This window comes from Xyrauchen texanus, chromosome 34 (genome assembly GCF_025860055.1).
Source record: "Xyrauchen texanus isolate HMW12.3.18 chromosome 34, RBS_HiC_50CHRs, whole genome shotgun sequence".
Taxonomy (NCBI): domain Eukaryota; kingdom Metazoa; phylum Chordata; class Actinopteri; order Cypriniformes; family Catostomidae; genus Xyrauchen; species Xyrauchen texanus.
In genome coordinates this window covers 36446495-36454319 of record NC_068309.1, presented here as the reverse complement: position 1 = coordinate 36454319, position 7825 = coordinate 36446495, and the positions used below count along the sequence as shown (strand labels likewise).

The 7825-nt window shown below is 35.7% G+C and overlaps 1 long non-coding RNA gene across 1 annotated transcript; it reads right to left on the bottom strand.

The window, feature by feature from the left end:
• Window positions 1-325: 325 nt before the first annotated feature.
• LOC127627465 (uncharacterized) lies at window positions 326-7455 on the bottom strand. The gene is made up of 4 exons (XR_007968557.1): window positions 7413-7455; window positions 4642-4757; window positions 1286-1354; window positions 326-740 (listed from the first exon to the last, which is right to left on the bottom strand). It is a non-coding gene; the product is annotated as an uncharacterized LOC127627465 (long non-coding RNA).
• Between the last annotated feature and the right edge of the window lie 370 nt (window positions 7456-7825).

Sequence of the window (7825 nt, the reverse complement as noted above, 5' to 3'; positions counted from 1 at the left end):
ATTAAAAACACTTTTGGTGGTCTGAGCTGGTCTTGTGAGTCTTCCAGCCAGGCCAAATTGGTGTTTGGCTGATTTAGCTGTTTGTCTGACCAGCTGAAAAGTGTCCAAAACCCGTTCAAAACCAAAACCAAACTAGGGGTGCATTTCTCAAAAGGTGCGTTTACCAAGATAGTTTCAACAAAACATTCGCAAACAGCATTGCAAAGTTGTGTTGTTGGAACACAGCTTTTTATGTTTATGTTAACACATATGTATAACACATATTTTCCACAGCACTATGGATGTTTAATGGGATGTGTTTAATAAAGTCATGAAAGATTCAAATGATTTGACACTTTTTGAAGAGTGCAAATGTGCATGTAGTGCTCAAGTGCGTCGGGGGAATCCCGAAGTTTGATGTAGTGGGAAACCCATCTATTGCAGTGTATGTATCTACACCGTGCATGCAGATCTCCTGTCTTCAGCATCTTCCTCGCATTAAACAACTTTCTGGTGTACATGTGAATGAGCTATTATAATATAATATTTGCAGAAGTTATATCTCCAGTCCCTGAGTAATGTCATTAATGACAGCTCAACCAAAGTGGTTTGAATGATGGATGTGTGACATAGTTACTACGGTTTCGGGACACAGTCCTGACAAGCTAGTTCATTTCTCCAACGATGCATTGTACAATAGTGGTTACACAGTGAGTTACTTCGTTGTACAGGAAACACACCCCAGGCTGGGACTGGAAACACTGAAAAAAGGAAAAGAAGCTATTTTGAAACATCTTAATACAGTTATGTTTGAAATGAGAGCATAATTATATTGTGTAAAGCCCAAGTGATATTCAACACAGTCGTCAAACATTTCTATTATCACATTGATATGAAATATTCAAATGGATTCAGACTTTTAATGTATTTCTACACAAAATGAATCAAGTAGGAGACTTGCTAGTGTTTAATGGTCTGTTATGTTGGGATTTAGGAGTTTCTGTCAAGTTGAAATGTTTTAAAGGTTAATATTGTGGAGAAGAGTGGAGCTAATGGTTAGAAGCAAAGGGATCATCAGTGTAATGACTGATTGGGGATCTGTAAAAACTCAGCAACAACATAATTGTTATAGAGTACAAAAATATAAAAAGTATATAATATTGATGGAAAGATCAAATCATTTTACTGATTTAAATCTTTGAATCTTGTTCAGCAAAATAAACAGATCTTTATTCAAGTAATTTCGCTCATTTTTCACGTGATAACCGCATAGGCTCTGTACAAGAAATATAATTGATATGTTTACCTCTCAAGTCTCAAGTATGAGTCTTTCCATCATTTGTCACATGGCAGTCGCATAGGTAGCCATAGGGATCTGTACATGAAACAGAAATGATTAGTTCACATCCTGACTTAGTCTTCAGGTATGAGTCTTTCATTCATTTTTCACATGAATACCGCAAAGACTCTGTACAGGAAACAAAATTGATTAGTTGACCTTCCGAATGGGTGTTCGGAGTCTTTCGTTAATTTGTCACTTGACTGCTACTAGGCTCCGCACAGAAGACAAACGATTTCTTCAAAAGTCACAATTACTGGGTCTTTGGTTTATTTTTCTCTTTTCAGCTTACAGTTTATTGTGTTGCAGTTGTTGGTATAGTGAAGTGTGACAATAAACAACATTTTTAAATCATAAGAATTGTCATGATGAATTATTTTCATGTATTTAATGCAGAAAGTGTTTACCAAGTGTAAAATTAAAGCAAAACTAAATTCAAAGGGAAATTCTTTAAGGCATACTTGATTTGGGTCAACAAGGACATAAGTCATACAACAAGGGGATTCATCATGAGAAGAAAATCAATTTAAAATCAGTTCCATATTCAATTAATAATATGGGGATTCCTAATAGCTTTTGCCATCTTTTATGGGATCAATTCCATGCCACATATATTTGCAAAAATATAAAGTATTGCAAAATAAAATAAAGTTTTGCAAAACAAAAAAAGTATTGAGCAAACAAACAAAAAAAAAATTTAAAACAAAAATTAAGTATCACAAACGTAAAATAAAGTATCAAGAGAAAAAAAGAAAGTTTTGCAAACAAAAATAAAGAATTGCAAAATATAAATAAAATATAGCAAAAACCAAGATGTAATTAATTGCAAAAATCAATGACTGTTGTAAAATAATCTAAAGATCTTTTATCCTTTTTTATCTCTGCAACAGATTTTTAGGCAGCAATGATTTTGCCACACATCTTTTTCTTTGCAATGCCTACTAATTATTTTGCAATGCTCCTTTTAATCTGCATTTCCATCACGTGTGAGCTCGTGATACCGTTTTGCCTTTGTGCTTCACTTTTCTCTGCGTTTCACTTTATGGCACTGTTTTGACGTGGGGGTGGAGTCAGGGGATTGGGGCGTGTACAACGGGCTCAATGATGCCTCCCTGGAAGTTACGTCATTAGCTTGAGACACGGATCAAACATTAGTAGTGGGAAGTTCGGATCATTTTACTGACTCGGATCTTTGAGTCTCGTTCAGCAAAATGAACGAATCTTTTTTCGAGTCATTTCGTTCATTTCAGCAGAATATAATTAAATGTCATGTTAAATAGCCCAAAACATCAAGTAGTCTACTTACGAAAATGTTGATTCAATTTGAAATAAATAAATAAAAATAAACTATAGGGTAATGCAGCCAAAGCCAATTTATAAGAAACCGAAATGTTAATTTATTAATTGGGTCTTAAGTTTAAGCTATTGCAGTTAGTTCACCTCACCTCCTTTTTCTCCGCCTCTTGTGTCATCGGGTTCGAACTTCAAAACGTTAAAAATACTTAGTTGTCGATGTCGACTCGTCAGTGTCTGTGTGTGGGCCGTGTGGTGTGACACAGCAGCCAATGCACTCACTGACTGCATGCACGTGCAGCATACCGGTCCGGATCCGGAAAGATAAATGATTAGTTCAAGTCTCGACTCTCGAGTCTTCGGGTTTGGGTTCGGCCGGGTCCGAGTCTTTCGTTCTTCCTGTCAGTCCCATAGAGACTATGCTGTCAGTACCGGAAAGAGAAATGATTAGTTCGTCTCTTCGGTTCGAAGTCGTTCGTTCTTCAAGTCAGACTCACAAACCCATAGCACAGCACTATGCAGAGACAGAAATGATTAGTTCATCTTTCGAGTCTGAGTCCTTCGTTCTTTTGTCACGTGACAGCCCTATTAAATACTTAACCTAGTTCATAATTCACATCATTCTTACAAACATGTTGTAGTTAGTTTTTTTATTTGATTTTTACTTTTACAGTTACATGTTACGTTTCTGGTCTCAAATTGTATCTTTTTTCATATGTATTTGTGAATTTCTGTCATGAAGATTCTTTTCTATAACATTGAATGTAGTAATGTAGAATGTAGTATTCATGCATTTTTCCATTCACTATGTTTTTTAGTCCATAAAAAATCACCTAAAAAGTCTACGAGTTGTTTTGTGAAAAGTCACAGTATATAACTTAAATATGCAGTTATTTAATAAACCTATGAAACCTACACCTTTGTAACATAGCTTATTACAACACACACTATATTGACTGGATGTTTATTGTTTGTTTATTTTTTGCCAACAATGCTTTAAAAAAATTGGATAACTATCCAAAAGGAATTAAATAAAAATAAATAAAAAATAAATAAGAATGAAAAGGACACTATAAAGCCACAGAGCATAACCATATAACTTAAATCACAATATAAAGCCTAACACAATATTGCACAACAAGCCAGGCTTTTCAAATAAATAAAAAAGAAATAATTTTAAAACACACTGTGGCTATATATTTAGGGCCTGCTTTAAGGCATGTTTGCATTCAAAAAACAAGCTCCCGGACCTTGGCTGGGCTGAGCCTGTTTCTTCTGTCTGAGATAATCTGCCCAGTCTTAGAAAATACTCTTTCAAATGGTACAGATGTGGCCACAATGCAAAGTCTAGCCTTCATGACCTCAGAAAGGCTTTTATAAACAGGTGAACATCTCCTCCACCATGCCAGAGGGTCTGATGTACGGGGTAAGAGTGGTTCCATAAGGTTGGCCCGCATCTCAACCATAGCATCTGATGTAGTTGAAGAGGTAGCAGAAGGCCTCAAGCTTGCTACCCTCTCATCAAAGTCTTCCCAAAACATGGCCCCTGCACTGGAAGTCACACCAGAATCTGGAGGATTCTCCTCTTCACTCTGAGTTGGGTTAATAGCTGCTGCAGCTGTTGTAACCCTCTTCACAGTCTCTTCTGCTGCCTGGTGGTTGACAAAGGCTTGCTTTTTGAACCTTGGATCCAAGCAAGTTGCATCAGCAAGCTTCTCAATGAGCTCTGCCAAACCTTTTAGTCATTTCTGACATTAGGGTGTCCACTAGTTTTTTAACAGCTTCAAATCTGGATGGATTCCTTTGATTCCGGGCAACAATCCTCCGAAGACCTCTGGTCATCAAAATTATTTTGGAGGCAGTCACAAACCAACAAAAAAATTTACAATTGTTTACATACTGTACATATAACAAAGCCAAAATCAATATTACACATAGAAATACATGCATGATTAAGAAATATAGAGTTTAAAATGTGTTTTTTTTTATATGAATGATAATCAAAAAATTTAAATTTAAAAAATACTTACTTTTCTGCACTCACTTCTGTAGTGACCTCCTCAAATGGATGAATAATATCCACGATTTCTCTGCAGATTTCCCATTCATCAGGCGACAAGGTTGGCAGAGGATATATATATATATCCTAATAACAATAATAATAATAAAAACATATTAACAATAAAAAAAAGAGATGGACAGGGACAATAATAAGATGGACCTTTTTTATTTTTCAGATGATGTTTATTGTACATATATTTTGATAATTGTATGTTAATTCCCAACATATAAAACAATGTACATTCAGACGCAGTCAATAATACGAATCTAATGTTTTATTTGATGCGAGATACCAGCTGTCACGTGACAAAAGAACGAAGGACTCAGACTCGAAAGATGAACTAATCATTTCTGTCTCTGCATAGTGCTGTGCTATGGGTTTGTGAGTCTGACTTGAAGAACGAACGACTCGAAACCGAAGAGACGAACTAATCATTTCTCTTTCCGGTACTGACAGCATAGTCTCTATGGGACTGACAGGAAGAACGAAAGACTCGGACCCGGCCGAACCCGAAGACTCGCGAAAGATGAACTAATCATTTATGACTTCATGTACCTTATGCGATGTTGCGCGCATGCGCGGTCAACACAAAATGAACGAATCACTCTCTGAGACAACTCGGTAGTCCCGAGTCATATTAAAGATTCGTTCAAAATGAACGAATCGTTCATGAACGACACATCACTATCAAACATCATGGCTGAGCAAACGCATGCAGGTGGATCTCAGGTATATAAAGTTGATTGTTTCCTTTTATTTAATTAGCATTAAATGTGTTTTAACAGCGTTTGTGTCAGATAAAGAAGTTAGAGATCAGTTAAAGGGGTGGATTTATTAGCCATACTCGCTAACATAGCCAGCATCTGCAGTTTATTCTCTCTCAATTGATTGGACTATTGATTGATTCTTATGTTTATTTTATAGATTATAATTGTCTATACCATAGTATGTTGTCTTCTAAAAAAATGTAAACTCCATATTTAGATGTAACATTATCACTGTTAAAGGAGACAATAAATAGATTACAAATAAAAAGTTAAACGATCGTAACAAACGTGCATGTGTTCTGTCTTTAAAAATAAAGTTTTGAAATATAAAATGTTCACATCCCCTATATTCTTAACCCTGCGTTATACAGCTATGTGGCGTGGTCGTGTGTCAGTCTGCGGGAGAGAGAGAGCGGTAAGGCTTGTCACCTGGTTTGTAATTATCTCTAACACCTGTGTCTTGTTGTAGTGATACGGAGAAAGACATTTAAAGGGACGCCAAGTGTCGAGAGGGAGAGAGAGAGAGTGGATCCAGAAAGCTCCACAGACTGAGTGTGATATTGTTTTGTTTATGTTTACATTTCTACGGCGGTGACCGTCGTATGTTCGTGAAAGAAATTAAAGTGCTGATTTCAAACCTGCTTCGCTGTCTCCTGACTCCTCCATTGCTCAACGAACCTGTTCACAAGCTACTTAAGTTCTTACAATGCTCACAGTAAATGTACGTGTATCTAGGTCATCTCATGTAATGATTTGCCATGTCACATTTAGCAGAGAGAATATCTATAGATGTCGTGACGAATCTTATTAGTGTTCTGACTCAAAGCTTCGGTCATATTCAGGCAGCTCAGGGTCAGCAGCAACAACAACAGCTTTCTCCTGCTGTTTCTCTGCCTCGAGTAGAGCAGGATATAACCAGGTTATAAGCACCTACTCTTAAGAATCAATCTGTTCTTCAATCTTGTTTTGCTTTTGCACAATTAACATTATAAGTGATGTTCTTTTATTGTTTGTAGATCGTTTCCTGGGATGCTTATTTGTTACGATCGTTTAACTTTTTATTTGTAATCTATTTATTGTCTCCTTTAACAGTGATAATGTTACATCTAAATATGGAGTTTACATTTTTTTAGAAGACAACATACTATGGTATAGACAATTATAATCTATAAAGTAAACATAAGAATCAATCAATAGTCCAATCAATTGAGAGAGAATAAACAGCAGATGCTGGCTATGTTAGCGTATGGCTAATAAATCCACCGCTTTAACTGATCTCTAACTTCTTTATCTGAAGCAAACGCTGTTAAAGCACATTTAATGCCAATTAAATAAAAGGAAACTATTTTTTTTATTTTTTATTGAACACCAAGAACAGAACAAAAAACAGAATGTACATCTACAATGGCATTGGTAAGTACAGGTAAATGAGTATTAAGCAAGGCACATATCAGTTAAAATAAATAAATTAAATGTATAAAATAAAAAATACAAATACAGAGGGGTCTCTTTATTCCTCTTTTAAGAGCTCAAGGTCTCTTATTATTCCAGCCAATTTCTGGGCCTTTTTACTTTACATACATTCCAACGCTGGAAAGAAATTACAATTCTCTTTTAAATACAGAAAAATAAGGTTTCGTCTTCATACATTTGGACTTATGAATGAAAAATGTGCCCAGTATCAACATTACATTAATAAGAAATTCATTTCTTTTCTCGTCCAACAGCACTCCAAACATAACATGTTTACTAGCAAAAGTGGGCAGTGAGTGAATCTTTGATTCCAACCAATAAGACATATTTTCCCAAAAAGTATTTGAAGAAAAAAAGATGATCAGAACGTCTCTGTCAATTTGACAAAAAGTACAGGCATTTTCTTCAAAATTAAACCGTTGTCTTAAAAATTCACTTGACGGGTATACCCCATTGAATATTTTAAAATGAGTTTCCTTAAACAATCAACTTTATATACCTGAGATCCACCTGCATGCCTGTGCTCAGCCATGATGTTTGATCCGTGTCTCAAGCTAATGACGTAACTTCCAGAGAGGCATCATTGAGCCCGTTGTACACGCCCCAATCCCCTGACTCCACCCCCACGTCAAAACAGTGCCATAAAGTGAAACGCAGAGAAAAGTGAAGCGCAAAGGCAAAACGGTATCACGAGCTCACACGTGATGGAAATGCAGATTAAAAGGAGCATTGCAAAATAATAGTAGCATTGCAAAGAAAAGATGTGTGGCAAAATCATTGCTGCCTAAAAATCTGTTGCAGAGATAAAAAAGGATAAAAGATCTTTAGATTATTTTACAACAGTCATTGATTTTTGCAATTAATTACATCTTGGTTTTTGCTATATTTTATTTATATTTTGCAATTCTTTAT